Genomic DNA, 25,213 nt, shown 5'->3' on the forward strand with positions numbered 1-25,213 from the left:
AATGAAGTCATTGTTGAGGTCCTCCAAGGGAAAGCATTTAGAAACTAGAACTGAAATTAGGGGCAGCTACAGAGAAGTGGAGAGAGGAGCGGGTAAAGAGGAGGCTGGCACATAAAATGAACTGGAGTCTGGAGGCTGAGCCTCCCAGTGCTTCTGATGCTTTGCTTTCCATAAGTGCAGAGCGGGCAGACAACAATACAGAGAAGTGTGGGCCTTCTTCTCTTTGAACCCCTAAAGTGCTCGGGGACAAAAGCCATCTAGCTCTTAACCAAGGGAGGAATGTAAAAGACCCTCCAAAGTGATCTAAGTTTTAGTATCTCATGGTGAGAAGTCACTTTTTAACCCTTGGTTATCTTCCAAAGAAGCTGCCCGAAAAAAAGTTTTTAAGACAGGTTAATTGGCTAATGTCTTAGCCATTATGGTTGGTTGGTTTGTTTTTTAATTGCAACCTACTCTCAAAGTACAATAACAACAAAAATCTCTGTAAAGAAAAAGCTGGAAGAAAACGTCATGCTAGCTTATTGTATGAAATTCCTCTTTTACCAGATTCTTTCTGTGAGCAGAAACTCAGCTTTAGGCGTTCATACCATTAGAATTAACGTTCTAGCAATAATGTTAAGAAATGATGACATACAATTAAAATATGGTATTTATAGCAGTAGAAACAGTTACACCTCAGACGCGAAGAGAATGAGAACAGCCCTTCCTTTCTCATCTCTGAATCAAACATAACGATTTAGTAATTTCTAAAAACCCATTATTAGACTTTTATTTTGATTATTCTTCCAACAATTCAATTTCACAATGTTAAGTGCTTTGTGTACCTGGCTGTCCTTCTCAAGAGGATTCTGGTAGCATAAGAACCCGAATGTTATCCAAGCCCGTTTTCTTTGAATTATAGGAATCTCCAGAGTGCATTCTTTCCTACATAGGGAGATAGCATGGCTTAAATTTTTCTGAATAATTTTCAAAATCAAATTTGAAAGTTTTCATGAGAGATGATCCTCCCCGGTGGGTGATATGAAGCATAACCTAAGGGGAAAACATGAAAATAATTAGCATAAGATATATTACCATATAGATGCCTTTGAAATAATAAACAGCTGAAAACCAAAATACTTATCCTCAAAAGAAAGTTATGAGAAAATATGAAATTAATATACACTTCTCACATGACAACCTCAGCCTGAAAGCCTGAAACAGAATATTCTCATTCAATGAAGGGTGGGATGGCCAGGGAAATGGAGAAAAAACCTCAAACCACCCTTCCTACATTCTTGTTTTCTTCATCATTGCTACATCAATTTTCTCTCTTTACTCTTACTCCATGCTACCCCTTTTCTGTTTTAGGTAGGAAAAGAAGTATCTCTTACACTTCTTCTAAGAGAAGAAACGCAGAGTAGACAGATCCAATATTCTTTCTCTCTTTTCTTCCCCTCTCCTTTGGCTAATCTTCTATCCTTCCCTAGATGGCATAAGAAATGCTAGGCTTGGCAATTCAATTATCAAGAGCACTGAGGAGCTTCAGATGAAAGGGGACAGTACTTAGCGCTTGCTAACCGTGGACCATAAACATCACTGATCATTTTTCCCTTTTGAGTTAGTATAGCCTCTCAAGGTAGTGAGCTTGCATATATGTGCTGTGAAAAGAAGAATGTCTTTGAAAACGACCCTTACTCAAAAATCTGATCTGGTAACCTTGGAAAAATTCGTTAACCACAATTAGCTTCAGGGGCGCCTGAGTGGCTCAGTTGGTTAAGCGTCTGACTTTCGGTTTTGGCTCAAGGTCATGATTTTAGGATCTTGATATTGAGCCTGGCGTTGGGCTCCATGCTCAGCATGGAGTTTGCTTGTCCTTCTCCTTCTACTCCTCTCCCTACACACTCTCTCTCTCAGACGTAAATAAAATCTTTAAAAAAATGTAAAAAACCCCCCACAATTAACTTCCTATTTCTCTTTCTACAAAAGAGCAGTTGTGTTGTCTCATTTCCAGAGAGCTGTGACAAGTAGAGGTTATATAATGATGACCTGGAATACAGTAGGGGTTCAGTGACAGTAGCCCCATTCTTTCCTCAATGTCTTTAGTGAAAACTCCATACATTTTAAATTCTGGGATTTGGTAAGCCTACTTTCCCACTCCCAATTTGCATGTATGTAGATTACTGTATAGGCTAAAGACATTTATTAATGCCTCAAAATAATGATATTTTGTTCTGGGTTCATCGGATCCAACCGCACTTTAAAAGTATCTGATATAGGGGAATTCCCTGAAGAAGCCCCTTGACCGTCAAAATAGTCAGTGTCCCCATATCTGGACCATCTACATTATTTCAGTTCTTGCAATATTTAGTTATTTTAATGGCTGTCTGTACAGCACTTAGAATGCTACGAATGGGTACTTTGCCAATAATATCCTTTGATTTTCTCAATTTGTTTTCAACTTTGAACTTTTGAGTGATGCTAATTACTTAACAAACATTGTGTGTCTTGGTCTCTTGGCATATAAAATGGGAAGGAAAGCTTCTTTACAAAATATGGAGTTCTGTAGAGATTTGAAACTCTAACTTGGTTTAAGTCACTTCATTCTCCTTCTGTGGAGAACAGATCTGGAACTTACCCTTTTTGTTATCTAATACCGGCTTCTATGTCAACAGTTACTGGTCCAGCAAAACATACCCATTGATTTCTTGAATGTTTATATTCCTTCATCAATACTTAGCACACTGCTGACATACAGTATTGAGACTGGGATGGGGAAACCCCCTCATGTATGTTTTTTTGTTTGTTTTGTTTTTGTCTTGGTTTTTGTTGTTGTTGTTGTTGTTTACAAATATGCTACCTAGTTAAGTTTGTGAGAAGCATTTTGCTCAGAACATTTTGGATGCTTTGCATGAACACAGACTGTCCTCTGTTTACTTTCGCCTGCTTAGACTTATCTGACTGACCATACATCTTCAGGTAGACATCATTTGCAGGACATTCCTGCTGAATGTCCTTTAATCCTTATCCTTTTTCTCCACTCTGGCCTAATGGAGACCCAGCTTACTGCCCAGTAAGTTTAAAAAAGAAAATGTTTAAAAAGACCCACCCCAGGTAAATAAATGAAATAATAAAAATAATAAATGAAAAGCTAGTTTTCTTTGGCTTTCGGGATTTGAAAATATTTTGATTGCCTGCATGCTGAGAATGGCTCCTCTGTCTATGAAGGAAAAGGGCCTGTTTCACAAATCAAATAAATACATATGTATACAGAAGATATTCTCAACAGTCTGCCAGTCATACGCTGGTAAGGTAAAACATGTTCTCTTCTGCAATTTGAAAAGGATTTGAGACTCAACCAATTTGTTCCTGAAGGATATTTTGACTTCTTATGGGGGGTGGGGGTGGGGAGCTTGTTTTAATGCTAATGACGTGCAAATGTGTTTGTTCTATGTTGTTTTCAAAGTTTAAAACCATTCCAGGTGAGTAGTGGGAAATGTGCAGGCCAGTCTTCCTGAAAACTCTAAAATCTTTTTCTGTTTTATTGATACATTTTCAAATCGTTCTTTCCAAAGTTTCTGCTTTCAGAACTAGAGTTCTGTTAAGGCTTGATAACATGAAAGCAAACCTTCCAAGTCAGCCTCCATTGGTTATTTTTTTCAGGTGGTAGACTTTTCATTTGTTTCATACATGGCCAAAATATTTTTTCTTCAATTCCACCATAACAAAATAGTCAAAATCACAAAAGGTACTTTGACGCTAACATTTCCTTGACTGAAAACATAGGTGGGAAGATTAAATCTCCTGCCAACACACAAGAATATTCTTCAAATATTCTCCACGACTAGGAATACAAGTCGGCAGAAACAGTAATATTCATCTACCTTGGATATAAACCCTTCAAGGATGAAGATTTGGGGTACATGATGGAAAAACAACAATGATTAGGTCATAATAATGACTGAGGCATTATCTCCTTGAGCTCTACTTAAATCATCCTCTTCTGTTTCCTACTTTCTCTTGCCCAGCAGTGACTAAGCACAAACACTGCACCCACAGACAATCCTTACTGTTAACTGGAATGTTTTGTCATCGGCTGAACTGGTGTTTCATAAGAAACTGGCATATTCCCATTTCTCCTCCCATCTGACAACACAAATAATTTATAAAAATCCATGCCTCATTTATCCCTTCTTCATAAAACCGTTAGACATATTTACATGGCATCATGGTAACACCACAGTATTAGACACATTAATGAAAAGACCCGTTTATCCCTAGAATTTTTTCCTCACCAAATTCCATGACCTGAGCAACCAAGATGACTTTAAGTAGGTAAATGGCTAAATAAATGTGGTATATCCAGATAATGGAATATTATTCAGTGCTAAAAAGAAATGAGCTACCAAGCCATGAAAAGGCAAGGAGGGACCTCCAATGCAGATTATTAATTGAAAGAAGCCAATCTGAAAGAGTAAATTCTGTTAGATTCCAACCGTATGATGCTATTGAGAAGGCAAACTACAGATACAGAAATGAAGTCGGTGTTTGCCAAAGGTGGTGTGAGGAGGGGAAGAGGTGACTAGACAGAGCATAGAGCCTAGAGGATTTACGGTGCAATGCAACCATTAGAATGATGGATATATATAATTATATGTTTGTCCAAACCCACAGAATGTACCTCACCAACAGTGAAGCCTAAGTTAAATATGGACTTTGGGTGATTATGATGTGTCAATGTATGTTCTTCCTCGGTAAAAAACCATGTGCCAGGAGCGCCTGGGTGGCTCAGTGGGTTAAAGCCTCTGCCTTCTGCTCAGGTCATGATCTTAAAGTCCTGGGATCCAGCCCCGCATTGGGCTCTCTGCTCAGTGGGGAGCCTGTTTCCCCCTCTCTCTCTGCCTACTTGGGACCTCTGTCAAATAAATAAAATCTTTAAAAAAACAACAACCATGTGCCATTCTAGTGATGTTGACAGTGAGGGAGGCTATGCACGAGTAGGGCAGGGGGTATATGGGATATCTCTGTACTTCCCTCTCAATTTTGTTATAAGCTGTTAAGTGCTTTAAAAAACTTAAGTCTTTTTAAAAAATGCCACAATCTGCTATATATCTGGCCTTGTCATATTTGAGTTCTGATAAAATAGCAAATATTCTTAGCTCCATACCCTTGATTACCTGCTTGCTTTTCTGTCTGCTAGAAGAGCTTGGGGGCAGCTCAAAGTCAATGTCTGAGAACCCTTTCCACAGCCACCAACTGGAGAGATACAGGAGAGAATGTTTACGTTCCTTAAGGTCAGGCTCAATCACTGATTAGTTCAAAAATATTTTTTCTAAAATCTGTTCTCTGAAGGTGGGACATGCCTGCAGGTGTTATTAAAAAGTCTTTGTGGTACTAATGATTGGATAGTTCTCCCATTTATCACTATGATGTGCAATCTGAGAACTGGACTCTGAATCTTAGATCTGTCCCGCACTAGCAACATGATTTGTCTCCTCTGTAGTTGCAAGGTCAACCACAGAGGGCTGTGAGAAGAAGAAAACATAAGGGGAGGTGCCCTATAAATTGGAAAGTATGCAGTAAATATTGTTTTTTTTTTGAGATATGGTTATCATGATGATAATCGTTACATGAGGACCAGCTGATTTTATAATATATGAAAAAGAAGATATGAGGAACAATACTAGATACAGTATGATGATTAAGCCCAAGAATGTAATTTAATAGAAACATATGATTTTGTTTATCTGACCCAGAATGGGAAAAATCACGAGCTCATCTAAAAGTTCTTGTGTAAAATGAAATTCTCCAAGTTTCTTCCAATGTATTTGATGGGAATTGATGCTTAGTAATAGATGTCATTTATTGGGGTTTGTTACCATATGCTTCTTACGGTTAAACATTTTGTGTGAATCATCTTGTTCCGTTAGTAGGGCAGGAACTGATATATTCTACCATATTAGGTAATACCAAGAATGTATAACATATAAGGGCATATTATATAAAAAGAATGGATAGAGTTATGTAAGCCCCAATAAGGCTATTTCATTTTTGAATGGGATTTCATGGAACTGATAAATTCAAGAGGAGGGAGGTAGGAGGACAGATTTGGGCACCTGGACTGACTGGAAGGGGTATCAGGAAAATGAAGTGGTAAGTTAATATGGCTATATGGGTGGACAAGAGGAGAGGTTTCAGGGAAATGTACAGGTCATGAACAAAATTCCCAATTCTTGTGAGGATATGGTCCCTCTCGCAGTAGAACACTGCTCCCCCACTACACAAATTATCCCTGAAAACTATGCCATTCTTCTGAACATTTATTGGTCACTGTATTCTATATACTGTCCACTCCTGACTTCTGACACTCACCCAGGACAAAGCCTACACCACCCTGGGAGGTCTGGGCTGAGGTACAGAAACTAATCTTCAATATTAATTTAACCAACCCCAATTGTGCAGACATATTTGTTGCTGAAAGTTCTATAATATATTTCAATTTCAGAGCTAAATTTGAATATTCTGTTGCCATGTGCATCAGTGAGAATAAAACTTGAGTAAACATTGAGTAAGCCAAGGTAGAATCCACAATACCAATTTTTCCATTTAGCTTGAAAATACGTTTTGGGGCTTGTTAACACAGTATTTTAACAAGCGCAAAAAAACTCCGAGTATTTATTTACAACATATATGATCATTTTTCCTTTTCCACAGAAGAGCAAGTAGGTGGGCAACTCAATGGAGAGAATAATACAAAGTAGGAGATGTGACTGCCTTTCCAGATTTCTACTCCTTAGAGTAAAATGGGCATCCTACTCCTTGCACCACTGGGTTGCACTGAGCAGCATATTTAAGAATAACAGAAATAACTGTGGTTGTGGGATGATTTTTTGCTAATTGAAAGGATGGACAGATTCCTGGGAAGACTTACTATCAAACCCTGAAAGTAGCCTTTGATGACACATGAGATATAGAACAGCCTAGTGGGCTTGAATCTTGGCTCTGTCACATCAGAGTCTCTGTGCTTCAGATTCCCTTCCAGAAAATAGGGAGAGTAACAGCCTCCACACCAAAGGTCTTTGTGAGTGCTCAGACCGGTACTTGGAGCAGAGCAAACACAGTGTGTGTGATAGACATGACCGTGACCATCAGCCCCATTATTCACAATGATCCGTTCATCATTTCAGAGACAAAAGATAACCTTCATGTCATGTAGGCTTTTAGCACAAGGGGAGATTAAATACCATTTCATTATCTCAGCGATAGCCAATTTATTCATTATTATATATAGAGTGCTTACTATGTGCCAAGCACTACAGTATTAAGCAAGGCAGAAAAACTCCTTCTCCTTATAGAATTTCCATTCGGGGGGATGGTAGACAATTAAAAAAAATTAATAATATAATATCTGTACTATGGACTATGTAGAAAACTACAGGGATGCCTGGGTGTCTCAGTAGGTTAAGCCTCTGCCTTCAGCTCAGGTCATAATATCAGGGTCCTGGATCAAACCCCGCATCGGGCTCTCTGCTCAGCAGGGAGCCTGCTTCCACCCTCTCTCTGGTGCCTCTCTCCCTACTTGTGATCTCTCTGTCAAATAAATATATAAAATCTTAAAAAAAAAAAAAAGGAAACTACATAGTTTAAACTACATAGTCTACACTACAGAGAAAACTAAAGGAAGATAGAGAAATGTGGGGTGACCTTTACTGTCCCCATGTTCACTGTGTTTGACACACAGCTTACCACACACCCTGCTTTTCCTCCGAGAGGAATTCTCAGTCTGACATTCTAGGTAACTGCTTCACTGAAATCTCAACCATTTGGCTGCAACAAAAATAATCCAGCATATGAACGCATCCAGATAGACATATGTACACTGGTTTTCTGAAATGTAATGTGTATGTAATTTCCCGAATGGCTGGTTGTCACATCCATCTGGTCTTATTTCCATAGCACTTGAATGCACCACGAGGATATAAACCCTAAAAGCTAGAAAACAGAATTTAAATACCCAAACACATACGAGGTGTGTTTTCAAAAGCAGCAGACAAGCGAGCACTGTGGTATCTTCATTAACTTCTCTGCCACAGTTGAGAGTAGCTAAGACTCAGCACAAAGGCCACCAAACATAAAAGACATTCCATGGCCAGACCTCATTAAGTGGGCTTAAGACAAGCCTGATGATCTAATGACAAAAATCTAGTTTGGAATTTCTGGACATAAGAACCCTGAAAAAGTTCACATACACCAACGCTCTACCATGCCTTCTATCCCAAAAAGGCAACAACGCAGCCTCCATTGGTCCACGTAGTTCATGAATCAAAGCCCAGGGAAGGATGTTGTCCTCTTCAACCACACTTAATAAGAAATTGTGTACTTTGTGTTTTTAGGTTTGGGCTCTGGTCCTATTTAAACTGCACAGATGTTGAAGGCTCCTAAATTAACAGTGGTCTCCCGGGAGATGCTGATCAGGCTGCACATACCGACAAAGGCATGGTTAGAATTCAGACACCACACTGCTCAGAAAATATTTCTGCTACCGTTTCCCCTCTGTCGAAAAGGCCTTTCCTATTTCTACATTCTTTCTGCACCGGTGGAGTCTGGATCATGTTAGACTGTACTTCCTTAAATGCCACGTAGAATTCTCCAGTTGCTTTTGGTGTGCGTGTCTGTCCACTCCAACTACTTTTACATCCCTTGAGTGAAGGAACAGACCCTTTGGTGAAATGGCAGCACTTGTGTGTGCCCCACACAGTGGGAAGTGCCTTATAGATACTGTTAACCCCCATAGCCATCTTATGATGAACTTAATTTTAAAGACAAGCAAGTGAAGATTCAAATAGTTTGCCCCACCTATAACTGGTGGAGAACCAATGATCTACACCCAGGCCATCTGATTTCAGAGACCACATTGTATTCCACCATCCCTGCAGGGAGGAATAAATGTTTGTTGAAGGAATACATGAACAAATGCACGTATTACTTAATATCTTAGAATTAAAGGAGGAAGAATCTGCCACTTGAACTATATCCTGTTGCAATAGTAGGTGTATAATGATAAGATAGTTATTTGAAGTCCTTGGGACATTTGTCTTATATTCTCTATGTTCCAATAGTATCTTTTGGGATACCTCACAAACACAAAGTATTGTGAAATATTCATGGAATCAGTGAAATAGTTTAACCCAACATAACAAGTAACATATGAATGAGATGATTTCCTTGGGGTCATTTTCCACTTCCTGTTACTAGCTCCTTATATGAAGGAAGAACAGATTTTTCTAAAATCTGGCTCCGGGTGCTAATTTCATAAGAAATCCCTACACATGTACACATGTTTCCACCTCTGGGCTCTTGGCCAGGCCTGAAAGAGACCTAAATTCCTGGTCCCAGCTTTTCAAAATATAGCTCACCTCATTTCTACAAAAGTCCTAGTAGTAAGGATGGAAATAGTAATCTTTAACTATTGTGAACAAGGCAATGAGTCAGAATATCTTAACACATGTTTACTGAGGAGAAACAAATTCCAGTCCACCTGTCAAAACATGGATAATGTCCTGGATTTCACAATATACGCATCCCTCAGCCCTCTATTTAAATACGGTAATATTTACATAGGATGTTACTCTGCTAATATTGCATGGAGAAACAGCATTAATAGCTTCTTTTTCCCAAACAGTCCAGAAAAAGTCTCTGAGTGTATTCTCCAACCTTCATTGCTTCCCTGTCCCTCAGTGTAGCAAGTGATTCTGGGTAAGTCCCTTAACATCTCTGCCTATCCCATTTATAAAGAAAAATGTAATGTCACTTATCCTATCTCGTTACTGTGAAGATTACATACAATCATGTGTGCAGAATTGCTTCTGAGCCATGAAATGTTACATAGCTGTAAGAAATTATATGAACCGAAGGAAGATATGTTTGTGTATAACACACCTTGAGAAGCCAGGTGTTTAATTTCATTCTTATGTAAATGATATGTGTATGTATATAAACACACATGCACATATATACACCCAGGACAAAATGGGCTTGTATGTGTACTGATGGGAAATTTGAATCACTTTGCTGCATAAGACTTTAAGAGTTAATGAATGTCACATTAAGAAAATTTCTCTAATAATTTCTGTTGGTTTTTGATGCAGAGCTATCGTGTTTTATTAAATAATTATATCTACTATTTATTAAGTGCCAACTTGATGATATGCATTGGGTTAATGTGTTTATATACATTGTGTGGTTTATTCATTGTAACACCACTCTAGATAGGTATTATTATCTCTCTGTTGCATATGGATAAACTAAGGCCCGAAAAGAATTAAGAAATGCCCCCCAAGGTCACATTGCTGGCAAATGACAGAGGCAAAATCTTCAGGTCTGCCTATTTACAAAGCTTCGCTTACCAGGTCAAATCCTATTCATCCGAAATTTGCATTAATTCAAGTGTAGCGTATGTTATGCTTATCCTAGAGCAAATTCAAATGAATTCTGTTCTTTGTAAAATGTTAGGCTTCCTCTGACCAAACATAAACTGATCAAAAACATGCAACTTTCTAAAAATAACCAGGAACTTTAACTTTTTAATTTTTTAACGTATCTTCAGAGGGTTTACAACGGCTGGGCCAGGAAATACACAATATCCTATAATTTAGGTTACTGAGCTATAAATGGGGTTAATGGCTATGATTTGGACTCCCTGGTACCCATAGTTCACTCCAGGCATCCCTCAGGTTCTCCTACTGTGTGCATACCACTTCTCCTGTCCTACAGCTATGCAAGGTACAGGGGAAGGTTTAACAAAGAAGCAAAAGATAACCTTCAGGGAGTCTACAGTCTATCCCTTTGAAAAGAGACCAGCATACACGAAGCACTCAGAGAGTCAAATTAATCTTAGAATACATTAGCAATACTTAGAAGTAATAAAACTAAATCAAAATTTCTTCAAAGGATTAAGTCTCTCAGCCTTTAACTCAGTCTGACCTGCTTCCCCCACATGCCAATTAGAGTTCAAAGAAAAGATTCATACACTTCATTTACAGATCTATTGAACCTTGGGCACAAGTGATAAATCCTTAATAAGTCAGAAAGATAGCTATATTTATTCTTAAAATTAACTAATTTGCACACTGAGGTTAAGTGATTTGCCTAAAGACAATTCATTGCAATGTCTGATAACACTCCGTAACTCCATTTTACATTTCACATCACTGACCTGGTTTCCCATTTTAAGGTTACTGTGTAGAAATGCTAACACACAATCAACAAAGATTATGGAAGAGATTTTGACACCAAGTAAGTTCACATCTGCACAAAAGAGACAAAGACAAACAAACAAAAACTTACTAAAATACATAGGGAATCTCATGATGAGCAAAGAGTGCCCCAGACATCACTGATAATAGAAGAGATGAATGAGCTTGGCAGGGAGAACTTTCCTTCTTTTCTCTCTGCTCTGAAAGAGGACTTAGGTTTATTCAGAAGTCCCTTTACTGAGTCTAGCAGCATGACAGTAACCACATTCAACAATCAAACTGGTTGGGGGACGTTAGTGTCTACATTCAACCCTTCATTTAGGTGATTTTATGAAAGTATGTATACACACACACATACACACACACACACACACACACATATTTTGAACTCCCTGAGACTACCCACAGAACATGTGGCAAACTACCATTAGCTGCTGGGAAACAAAATACTCCCAAGTTTTAAAAAAGAAATATTTCCAGAATAAAGGAATTTTATATTAGGCATTTTTGAAAAGGCGAATGTCAAAATGATAATTGAAGGCAAGACAAATCTGAAGGTGACTTTTTAAAGCATGTTATTAAATAACCATAATTGTAATACACATAAATTTTATTAAAAAAATACTGGGGTGAGCTTCATTGATTAGACAGCAAATGGCAATGCTATGTTACATCTAACTGGTGTTAATACAGAAAATGGAAGACCAATGGTCCAAGCAGGGCTTATGTCCCTTTTTCAACTTTGACTTAGGCTATTTCGAGGACTCCACGGTTTCTGGGGCCAGTTCACTGTACTTTAACATTTCTATAGCCAAAATGTAACGAGAGCAGAGTCATTTCCACAAATTCCCTATTTTCAGTACTAGATTTGATTGTAATTTTGCTGGATCTAAACCTATCTTTGAGAACCCAAATGACACAAAACTTTGGGAATAGAAATTAGCATAATTGAAATAATTTGATTTTTGGTAATTATAATTCTCACTTACACCCAAATTAAATATGCCAAACTATAATTATGTTCAAATTTGCATCATGAAAATTATCCCCATTTTGCTCATGGCATCTTAAAATACCTAATAAGGGATCTTAAACTCTTAAGTTTGAATCAAGAGGCCTATTTTCAAGCCTTTGGGAAGAAGAGACTTCTTATGTATTAAGCACAGTTATTCAGCCTCTTGGGAAAGATATCTTTCCCGATATGATGTGTAGGATTTGTACTATAATTTTTGGGTACCTCGAAGCTACCTTGCCATTAATGAGCCCTGAGTGCCATAGCAGATGGTAAAAGATTAATGCTTTCTTTGGAGAAAAACTTTAAGCAAAGCAGGTCATGCTTTAGGACACAGGTAATGGGAATCAAAGACATAGTAAGAGTTGTAATACTTTAAATCTGGGCACTTCAAAATAAGCATGATTTTGCGACCCATTTTTAAATGATCAAAGATGAGAGACAACGTGAAGGCACTGAGAACTTACCTTCCAGTACTGCAAAGTGCTCAGTGATTCCTAAGCACCCTATGATCAAAATATTATTATTATTATTATTTACTGGGGATACAAAAAGAAAACACCCCTAAAATACTACTCACTGGAAGCTGTCTGTTTAACTAACCTTTCTACTACTGGATTTCATTAAATTAACCAGTTAATGTGATTAAATTTGCAAGGTCGTCTATTTATCTTCATCTTTGGGACAGTGGGTGGATGTAATCTGGGAATATATTGGCCAAGAAGTAGATGAGGATGGATGTGCAGGGCTGGCACACGTCAAAGCACACGATGAGTTTCTTAGAAGAAAAACATATGAATACATCGCCGGTTGAGTAAAATATTCACATTAATACAGGAATAAAGAAGAAGAACCCTGGCTGACATCCCATCTGTTCTTCTGAATTAAATTTAGAAATCATATGTAATATAGACATTTCTGTCTGAATATCATAAAACCCTGACACATCTAGGCTTTCATTAGAAAGCTCCATGATGTGACTTGAATAACAATCTGTCTTAGCTAATTAGTATTTTCAGTTTAGCATATTCACTTCCAGACATATTGCTGTTTGCACATGGTAATTTAGGTAAACAGATACCATCCACAGCTGCATCAATTAACACTGCTAATCAAAACTGAATTCAGGTAATTAGGCACATTTATGCAAAAAAATGTGTAATTTTGGAGAAAAGCTAGATTCTTCAGTAATATGTCAATAAGTAAAAAAAATCTCCCTTTGCTTATGAAGATGAAGAATGAGGGGAGAGAAATCATCATTAATATATACATCATGCAGACAGAGTCAAAATTCCTAAATTAAATCTCAAACTTTAATTGGCCTGTATTTTCAGAAATTGGATCATATTTTTCATAAATGTTTCTCTCAATGTTTCCACATAGAGAAGTTGATTCACATCTGCCTAAGGGTTTAATCATCATCAAGCAGGACTCAAATGGTTAATGAATTCTCAAGTATTTATATACTTAGAAGAGATGTTGGTCAAACTTGTTCTTCCATCTTGCTTAGCATCTCTTAAGGAAGATGCTCTCGTTTTCTTATACACTTTACTGTTCTCTGCTGCAAAGGACTTTTATTTACAGTTAGAATCACAAGAGTAATTTCTAATTTTCCTGCAAATACTCTTACACCCCTCCCCCGATTCTACACAATGCCTTCGAGTTGTCTTTTCATTCATTTTCAAAATGAATATTGTGAATCATTTTTCTTATTTTCCTATAAACATAAACCCATCTGATAATTTTGATTATTCTAATCAGTTCAGAAAAACTAGTTTCGCTGTTGGTAAGTTATCAGTAACCAGTAACTAACAATTCAGGCTGGGAGGAAATTGGCAGGCTTAAGCATTAAAGCCGAAGTAAAGAAAAAATTGGGTCATTTTCAAAAGAATTCTACAGTAGATATGAGAATCTATCCATCATCTATCATCTATCTCAATTTCCCTTTTCTCTTTTCCAACTCTGAAGCTGAGATTTGTTTCTTAGTGCAAACCCCAGGACTTTATAAGGAAATATTGAGTTCAATATCCTTAACTTTATTTTGATGGTAATAATCATGATCCAGTTTAACAAACACTCCCTTGGTACCTATCATGTCTCAGGTGCTCTCCTACGCCCTTGTGGGCAGAAACAGAGATGGCTTTAGACCTATCGCACCCCTCTGAGCCAAGCTCTGAGGGTTCACAGACCAAAAGAATCAAATTTTAAAAAGTGGACCAAGTCTCCAACTGAAAATTGATCTGTCAATTCCAAACTTCTGGAACCTCCTATGCTAATTTTGCAAAGGTTTACTTTTTGTTTAACCCATGCTAACTCTTTTGTTCTCATAATAAATTAGGAAATGAGGACAATAATTGCTTCTGCCAGAGGAGCATGATGGCTTTCTTTCACATTACAGTAACCCCATACAATATCTATCTATCTATCTATCTATCTATCTATCGAGATTTTTTTCACATATTCCCTTAAACTCATTTGGTATGAGCAACTGGGCAATTCCCAATGGGAGAGCAATCTGACAGACTCCAGGCTCCTATGCAGTTTTAGGAGGAGAGATCATAAAAACATGGAGGCACATTTATCAAGGGTTGTTAAACTGCTTAGCCAATGACAGTGTGTGAGGCGAGGTGGGGATACCTCTGACTCTCACTGGGTTCAACAGAATTATTTACAAATTTCAAATGAAAGACAGTTAAGTACAAACATTTTAAAGACAGTTTTTTAAAAGAAGAGCCTATTGGCTGACTTTCAATGAATTAAATGATTAATATTTAGGGAGGATAATTTTTAGTCTCCATGAAATGAGCCAACCAAGTGAAGTTCATTGCATGGATGTGCCCATGAATAATCTCTGTCATTCTAAAGCACCTCTTCTCTTCCTTAGGAACAAATCAGAGGAGAGTTCCTTCTTTCCTTGTAGTCCTGCAATTTAGCAAATTCCTTTGTCTGAGAGAAGAGTTTACAATCATCTCAAATCCCCATGCTCGCAGTCACCAAGTTTCAGCAAAGCGGGATGCTACGGCTATGGCAACACTAGCTCTGGTGTTTCAAGAAGGCCTTGAAATATGGCACCTGCTTCTAAGACAGGACAATTGCTCTCCACCCTCAGTCTCAGTTTCTGGTCCAGAAAACGTGACTCCTGGGCCCACCTGGCTACGCTGAGGGGATACCTGGTACATACGAGGTACCCAAATAATTCTTGTTGACACCCCCATACAGATTAGTTGGTGATGGCTCCAGAAAGACTAACGCTAAAGGCATTTTAGTCAGATGTTATTTTATCAAGCAGTTCTCCATATTCCAAAGTCCTATGCGGAAGTGGTGCTAAAACAAGTGGCATGGAATGCACCTCCCCAACAGGCCACAAGTCACTACCCTCCAGTAGGTCACCTTCCAATTCACCTGAAAACTGATGCTTCAGAACTTTCACAATTGCCTGGGAAGTGAACATCGGAGCATTTATGGTATCTGGGGTATCTTTATGATTTTGTCAAACTACAAGAAAAAATTCATTTGACTGACGTTAACCAAATAATTTTATTCTAGAAGCACTGCCCGCTAAGGAGAATAACATCTCGAAAAATTCAGACAAGTTCTTGACCATGAGGGATTTTAAAAACCTTGAAAATCCTTGCGTTTGCCACTTGTTGTCTCTCTTTGATCTGGTACCATCCGATTGCTCATAGTAGGTCTACTCTAAATTTTTGTGGCATTAAATTATTGACTCACAAACCATACAAGATGCAGTGAATAACATGATACCACTGGTCACTCTCAGGACAGTCTGTTTTTTAAGCACCAGGACTCCGACTAAAATATGTGGCCCAAGAAATATCAAATGGATTAATTTTGGTTGTTAATGGTAAAGAATGTTCTTCTGCAGCCATAAGAGAAAATGTCAGGTCTGGGACTGGGTGGATTAGAGGCGAACAGATTGCCAGAAACAAAGGCAACAAAGAAATAAAAATGTCTTCTAAATACACTGAAGCAAAACAAATGATTGGATTTGGGATTTAACAAAATATAATCTTATTTGCTTCTGCTCTTTCAGCACATCTTTTCTCTATGCCAAGACAATATGAATCTCGCCTTCTCAAGCCATATTTTCTTTTATGGGAAAGACTGCTGGGAACTGAGGGCAACACACCGAAGATATTATCATTAGATTGGCATATTCGTTTTTTATGCTGAGAGGATGTCATGTTTACAATAAATTTTAATGCCCCCAATTATTTTCATTCAGTTCTGGTAAGAGGTAAAATAAGAATAATCAAATTAGAGGGGATTATTGAATTACAGCTGAAGAATGAATAGTGCTTATTTTAGAGACTGAGTTTAGAGTAGTGTTTGTTTGTTTTAGCGAGATGTGTCTCTAATAAGAAAAGTATTATCACGGAACAATTGGGTCTTTAAAAAGTTGGACAATTTAATGTATCCAAGCTAAAGCTGATAAACTATACTTTATCAGACAAGGTACAGAACAACATATTTGTTTACAGCTTATGATTGAATACCAGCCCCACGATTAAGAATTAGGAAATTATCTTTATAGCAAACAGATCTTAGCCAAACAGGTTATTAATCTGTGCTGCAAGGTATCACCCCGCTCTTTGGAGGGTGCCAGAGTCACTTTGCCAACGGAATTCCCTCTCACTCTATCACAGGATTTTCATCTTTGACTTTCTGCATAGGCCTGGAGTAGAAGCCTATCTTTCAGGAAAATATGCTAAAAAGGGTACATGAATAGCTTGTGCAAAAACAAACCATAGCACCTCAGGCTTTTTAATTTTTACACTGTAATACTTGGGACTTTCGTCCCTTGACATGTTCAGAGTGAATGCTTTGATGAAAAGAGAGAAAAGTAAATTACATATAGAATGAAGAGAATCTGTATTATCATTTTAATAGTCCACAGACACATAAAAGGAAGATGTTGCTCACTATGTGGTGGGACTTAAACAACTCACTGACTTGGGAATAAAAAAACTTAACATGGTATAAAAAATGGCAACAGCTTTTGCAGTGACGTGAATACGTAACTTCACAAATTTTCTGAAATATTTAACGAAGAAAAATAAAACCCAACCATTACGTGACTTTGTAAACAACGAGAGTTTGCTCCTCCTATAACATTTTTGGACCTAATGGAAGATACTGAATATATTTATAGACTCTCAGAGTCACAGGCAACGAAATTCTAAACATTAGAAATAAATCAACGTTTGCAACAAACAGCTTCATAAGCAACCATACCACAAAGCCTCGATTTTCAGGAGACGTCATACAGATTTAACACGGATATAATATCCAGTTTAGGTGGCTAGCAGTGGATTAGAATAGAGAGGTCCCTGTTATTTATTCCTAACCTCTTCAGGACATTTCTAGATCGGTTATTCTATTGAGATCATGCATTTTTCAGTGTGTGGAGATTGCCTTCAGGCTCCCGGCTTTTTTTTGAGGTGGTGGTTTTGATGTTTGGATAGGAGGAGTGATGCCTGGGATGCTTCCCACGTGCTCCCAATTATCTATACAGTATTCCAAATTCCCTGCCACTGGGATGCTCTCACCAGAGCTATGATCCTTCAAAAGCAGCATCCCATTCAGACGTGCAAAAATGAAAATTAAAATAGGTTTTTTAAATTATTATTAGTTGAATGACATACGACCTGCTCAGTGTTTGCATTTAAATTGGCCAGAATAATTCAGCTCTAGCTTTTAATTTCAGAAGGGTTAATCACCCTAACAAAGGTCAATCAAACTTTAATCTTCAATAAAATTGCTACAGCCCCAATCACCTGCAGGACATTTATTATATTCCTATTTCCATGCGAAAGAACGCATAGCTTTCATTATGCATCACTAATCTTCTAACTCTTTACATTAGCACATTTTACCAAAAATATTAATTCCTTTGAAACTCTGACAAGAGTTCATTTCTACACATCTCAGGAGATAATCCTGTTTAAAAGAACGGGTGCATCAGCTGTGAACCACTTTCCTGGCTTTTTCTAATCCTCATAGACCTTCGCTACTCCAACTGAGTTCTTACAATAGGAAATCTCAATGACACAAAATGTTATGGAGGTTTAGGTTAAAACAACATTATATCATTTTAGGAACTTAATCCCCCCTATTGTCTGTGATTATGCCACTCATCTCCTTGTTTCTATCCATAATGTTTACTGCGTTCAAAAGTTATTGATTGGAGGAAGCAAATGTTAACCATATTTGAACAGCAGCAGAAAGACTTAAATTCATTAATTTGTTCACTCAATAAATATATATCGAGTGCCCATTATGTGCCAGATACTAGGAGGCGAGAAATGCAAAGTCAAAGAAAAAAAGAGATTCTCTCTCACGAGAATAACACTCTCTTCCTAAAATGACATCCAGGATATAATAAAATGATATCTTAAACCTCCACTTTCAGCATTTCTTATCAACGTCATTAAATTTTACTGAAGATTAAAAATGTGTTGAGTCAAATTTTAGCCAAAATTTCAACAGTTTTTTTCTATTATTCGGACACTTAAAGAGTTTAAAATTCACAATCCCGCAAGTGGCTCATTTTTTAAGTTTTGAGATTATGAAATTTGATTTTTACATTTTCAAATAAATATATTCAGAGTATCTAGTCTCCCATGGCTAGGAATAAAGCCGTGAGAAAGTTTAAAAGGTCTTATTAAAAATATGCATTGCTATGCACTCATTTGTTTCCAAAATGTTATTTCATTATGTTTAAAAAACTGCTATGAACACATACAACAAATGGTATTGGTAAAACAAACAAACAAACAAACAAAAAAACACACACAAAATTTTACTTTATTTTTGCCATGACATACCGGTCTACACGACCACAGAGGGAAGCAAAGAACCTCAGGGTAAGTCCCAATTATACTGCAGATTGATTGCTTTGGTATTCTAGCGGTGACATGACACAGCATAAACAGCCCAAACTTCACCTTCTGCATCATTTTTGAGAAACCTTCCTCTCTCTTTGTACTCTGAGGAAGCACACAGGCATATGCACAGAGGCACACGCTCCTCCTCATTAATATTCAAGTTCATTAATTAGCAATATGTGATGGCTATAATTTGGGAAACTCCCCAGAGCCTGAATATTCAATCAAGCAAAGCAAATCCCAGTAAAAAGGAAAATACAGGTATGACAGTCAATGGCCAGACTGGCATTGAGGAATAGCACGATTTTAAGATATGCTGGTCTTTCTAAATGTTGTAAAAAGCCCCAATTATTTGACAAAAGTCAAGACCCCAGCCTTCCTTCCCCCTGCTTTAAGCATTTCCTGAAACTGAAATAGGACCTCTACATCTTCTATAACTATGCTTGCTTTTTTCACCCCCATAACGAGGTTGACACAATAGAAAAAGCAGAGCAATGGCTCTTATTTTTGAGCAAAATGAATCCAAGGCTACACGATATAAAATGTTCAATTGATACTTGTTAACAAACAGTTAATCTGAAAACCAATAAAGATTAGACAAAACGACAGACAAAACATTGCTTTATACTCTATTTTCTGTTTCAAAAGCCATTTCATTATAGTTCTAAATTCCCAGATTTGGGAAAAAACCCAAAGCTTTCAGAGAATATGCTGTAAATGCTCAAGATGCATATGGATCTTTTTACGAATCATTTTGGTCACAAAACAAAACGGAATCCACAAACCATCAAACAAAATCTAAATAAGAAAGCCCAGGTGTGAAATTATGAAAAAACAAACAAACAAACAAACGTACCTTTGGCTGAACAAGTTCACAATTTCTCATCTTGCCTATACGGCTTTGCCATTCCACCTTGAGCAAAAGTCAACTCCGTGTCCCTTGTGATCTTTGTGACAATGCCATCATATCACTGGCAAATTTTTTGATTAAACTTTGCAGATATAGTAGCAACTTTGTTAATTATGATATTAGCCAGCTGGCGGGTACAATCAGTCAACCGCTGTAAGAAAGCCAGACAAAGAGACATCTAATCATTGCAACCAGAGCAGATAAATTTTGTTCCTTTCTCATACGTGTCACAGATTCTATCCCTTCTGACCCTCTCCTCAGCCATCGACTGTCAAATTTAGATTCTGCAAGCTCCCAGCTTCCCTTTATCCCTGCCTTAGATCTGAAACTCCTGGTTATCAGGAAGACACGCGTCACCAGCTGTCTCGGAGCAGGAAAGCAATCAGGTGAATACTACTTATTATCTTGCATTGCTTTCTGAGGAGTGACAAGATTGATTTGGGACCCAGAATACTTCAGATCTCAGACATGTAGTTCCTAGGGTTTTGAGTTCAAATAGGAAGCTATGTGTAAGGTTGCAACAGAGAGTACTTCAATCCCAGTGTTAGGGATATGGGATATTAGAAACTTAAGGAGAATTAAAAACAACAACAACAAAAAAACTATCAGAGCTCCTTTTTCAGATGCCTTTGTATTTTCTTTTCCACGTCTGCGTTACCTTGGTCATGTCTATGAACAGATTGTTACCCAGCGGAGACAGCTTTATGGCTAAGTAGCCTTAGGTCAACCCATGGAAACTGTATTCTGACATTATGAAGTTGTCTCCATCCATCCCCTTTTCATCAGCAAGAGTACTCTATAAATTCCCATTCCTGGAACTCACCCTCGCAAATAAGTTCAAATCATACTTACAGAGAATTATATGAGGAACTAATTTGGGCATTGCAGCTAAGAATAACTTACACAACTTTAGGTAAAGAGACAGACATCTCTATATCCTAATACAAATTTTCCTTTCAGAAAAAAAATCAATGAACTCAAATTACATAGAAGTGTGATTGATCAATCGATTGGTAGATATATACACACATACATTAATGAACTTACTGAAATTGAATTGTATATTAGTAACATACATAATAACATTCCTATAAAATGACATAACAATATTTTTTAAAGTGAAACATTCGGTTGACCAGTAAAGAGTTTGATCTGCATGGTAAGCCATTAAACCAATATAATACTTACTAAACGATTATTTTTCCCCATTGAAGTGTGTCAATATCAGTGAACTAAAAACATTTACACTGAAGATTTTTAAAAAGAGTAATATACCATATGTTAATAAAATTATTTTTATCAACAAATTAGTAGGTTTTTCTGGGATGGAAGAATTTGGTGAAAAGTTAAAATGCAATTTTGAATTACATTTTAAATAGGAATTCTATATATTTGGCTCCCTAAAGGGCCCAAAATGGTTCTCTACCTGTGAAAATTGCAGGTATTAACTGCATTAACTGTATTAACAAATCATGGTATGTATCCTAAATTTGCATTTTATTTCCACATGAGGATATTCCTGTAATGGAAGGTCCAAAGCCCCTGCATTTGGTTTATTTAGCATGAAGTGCTGAAAAGATAAATGTATTTACATGCAGTCTGAGCTATATACAACAGGGATAAGATGATGTAGGGATCCCCAAAACTACAGAGCAAGATACTTTCATTCTAGGAAGATAAAAGTGTTTCTTAAATCCTACCAGAACAGAGATGGGAGGAGAAAAACATGGTTTCAGGAATTCTCAGAAATTATATCTATGCATAGGTCTTTCTGAGAGTAAGATATTCTTTGTCCTTCATGTCTGGGGCTGCATTTAAGAAATACGTCAGAGTCCATGAAAGCAAAAGAACAAAGGATTCAGAAATATTAGAGGCTGAGGGTACGCTGCAACACGGTCTCAAGGACAAACAAAACAAAACAAAACAACAAAAATCCTTAGACATGACCTTTAGTGATGTTCTGTTAGGAAATAAGCAGACTCTCACCTTCACTGTCACAGGCTTGATGACCACCACGGGGCCTGGCACACGGCAGTTTCTCAAGAAATGCATGTTGACGCAGAATGAACATTTTTGTTGCACACATCATCCTCCCCAAAGCCCAATTTACCCATCTTAGAATTTAAGTAATGCCAAAAAATCCTTCTTTGGGCCTTGTGTCTGTTGCTATAGATCAATGATCCCCACATATTCATTCAAGAATTGTATATTTAAACATATCCTCCCCCCCCCCCCCCCCAAAAAAAACAACCCAATTCAGACCTACAAAGAGTCTGAGATACAATTTTCCTTAAGATTCCAAAATAAGTGTTCAGGCTTGCTCACTATTTGCGCCCATGAAAATAGTTCTAACTCAGAAACTTCACGAGTCAAAAGCTTTTTTATTCTTTGACTGAAAGACTTTTTCCTAAGAAATTCAGAGCATAAAACATACTACTTATACTGAGTTTTTCATCGCAGTAGTGTCTATAAGAGAAAATGAAAACAATCTAATATTCCCAAAGAGGGAAATTACTAAATTACGGCAATTAGGTGTATGCAGTCATTACGTGAGAATGGGATGATTGAGGAAATCAACTTTTTATGACTACAGTGAACGAAAACAGCAGAGTACAGGACTGTACGTATACTGATTACTGAGTGCATCTGGACAAAGATTGGAAAAAGAAATGTCCGAGGAGGAAGTACGTTCTGCGGGATGAGAAAGTGTTTTTTTTCTTGCCCAGGAGCTTACTTTGACATCATTACAATTGTTCATCTCAAAAAGTCTGAATAGAAGCCCCCATCTGTAAAATGGAACAAGAATAATACCCTCCTGGTGGAGCGCTGGTATTAAATCAGATAGTGCACACAAAACCTTTTGCATCTCTCCTGACCTGCAGTAAACACTCATTACATATCTTCGTTCTTATCTTCCTATAACCCCCATATAAAGAACCCAGACACATTGACCTATACCTATAATTTTATTTTTTTCTTTGAAAATCCCCAAAGAATCACTGAATTAAACAGCGCTGAATTAAACAGTGAATTAAACTGAATTAAACAGTGTTCTTAAAAAGAACACTGAATTAAACAAGGAAAACTCACCAGACACAGAAATGGAGCCTAGGTGATAAAATGGATTTATGAAATAATAATGACAGGAATAATTTCAGGTGTACAACATAAGGATTCGATAATTCTGTATGTTACTCAGTTCTCACCATGGGTGTGGTCACCATCCGTCACCACACAAGTGGATATAACATTTCATGTCAAATATACATCAGTAAAAAACTAACGGCAATAATGACAATAACGAATAGATAAATGTGACTTTTTATAAAACCTACAGGTCTGAAGAAGCAGGTCCCAGCTCTGCCATAGGCTGTGCCAATAAAGAAACAGGACTGCTGGAAAAACTGAAGTGGAATCTGACCTGGAGGAATGGACAACACCTCAAGGAATCTCAGGACTCTTCCTTTCCTTTTCCAGTGGGGCGCCTGCTGATTTCTGCTCCCTGGGGGCACACATTCCAATGCAAAGCAGAATCACCTAGGCTGCTCTCTCTCTAGGGCCTGCCAGTGCCCCTCCTCACAATGGGTTATTATATAGATGCAATGCACGGGTGTGGACTTTTGCTCAGATAGAAAGAGTCAGTGAGAACATGTTAATCTGGACTTGGGAACACTGTCCGTGGAGAAGCTTGCACCAATATCCACAAACAACTGAATCCTACTTAGGTGTTTATGTAGGTACCACGCACCAGCTTCCGCTGGCCGCTGCAACAGTCCTTCCTAGTCCCTCTGGTCATTGAATCTGTTTAATTAAATCTCATACATGTACTTATTTCCTTCCTGCCTTCTGGCCTACTGGCTGTAGAATCAAACACCTCATTTCCCTTCCTGTTGTGCCATGGAGTCAGATGGCCTGTTCCATCCCATGCCCGGCTCCTTACTTACCAGCTCGGGGACTTTGGGCAAGTTACCAAAACTCATTAAGACTCTGTTAAAAAAAAAAAATACCACCACCTTGTAACGCTATTATGAAGATTAAATTATACATGTCAGTTGCGTAGCATACAGTAGGTATTCAATAAATACTCTGTCATTGCTGACGGAGCAGTGGGATCCCTGGGAAGCAGCACAGCTCAGCAGTGGGAGCAAGGCCCACAGTCAAACTTGGGTGAATTTAGATCCTGGTTTTCTCACTTCGATGAACAACAACAATGAAAACAGTAATAGTAATAATAGCATCTCCATAGCATTATAAGAGTTAAATGACTACAACAAAGTACTTACCACATAGTAAATAATGTTTGCAAATATAGTTATTATTCTGCCTACTATGCTAATTGGTTATTTCTTCCCCACTATGTAACTTGTATAGTAAAAACAGATCAAGACGTTGAATGTGAAGACCTGAGGATACACATATTCATATATGTCCATATTCGTTTTCATTGCAGCACTATTTGCAACAGCAAAGGCCTGCAAATGATCTAAAAAATCACCAAACGTAACTGGTTAAAGAAGGTTACATCCATACCGTGGAATGCCAGGCAGCCATTAAAATGAATGAAGAAGTAATAATATGAAATCATTTCTATGATCCATCTTAAGGGAAAGAACAGCGTATTGTATGTTATCATTTTGTTTAATAAAAGTTTGTACATAATGTTTGTATATTTAGAGAATCTCTGAAAGATACATAAGAAATTGCTAACAGTAGGGAACGTGGCACTTGAGGGACAGGAGGGGAGGAACTCTCTCACAGTACAGATAGTCCTCGATTTATGATGGAATCATGTTTTGATTAACCTATCAAAAATTTAAAATATCATAAGTTTAAAATGCATCTAATACACTTCATCTACCAAATACCATAGTTTAGCCTCGCCTACCTTAACTACGCTCCGGTTACTTGTATTAGCCTACTGTTAGTCAAAACCATCCAATACAAAGCCTACTTTGTAGTAAAGTGTTGAATATCTCGTGTAATTTATTGAATACTGTACAGAAAGTGAAAAATGGAATGACTGTATAGACACCGAACAGTTAAGAGTTGTAAGTCTATGTATGGGTTGTTCAACCCCCGCGGCTGACTTGGAACTGCTGCCCAGCATCAGGAGAGACCATCTTATCATATTTCTTTAGCCCAGGAAAAGATC

General features: G+C 37.6%; 1 long non-coding RNA gene across 1 annotated transcript in view; it reads right to left on the reverse strand.

Annotated features, from left to right (window-relative positions):
* Nucleotides 1-929: 929 nt before the first annotated feature.
* The window catches only part of LOC123945954, a 30,443-nt gene continuing 6,159 nt past the window's right edge, over nucleotides 930-25,213 (reverse strand). The window contains exons 2-3 of the long non-coding RNA XR_006819539.1: nucleotides 20,008-20,212; nucleotides 930-1,032 (exon numbers count right to left, since the gene is read on the reverse strand). This is a non-coding gene — a long non-coding RNA (uncharacterized LOC123945954). The remainder of the gene's footprint in view (nucleotides 1,033-20,007; nucleotides 20,213-25,213) is intronic.

This window comes from Meles meles, chromosome 7 (genome assembly GCF_922984935.1).
Source record: "Meles meles chromosome 7, mMelMel3.1 paternal haplotype, whole genome shotgun sequence".
Classification (NCBI taxonomy): domain Eukaryota; kingdom Metazoa; phylum Chordata; class Mammalia; order Carnivora; family Mustelidae; genus Meles; species Meles meles.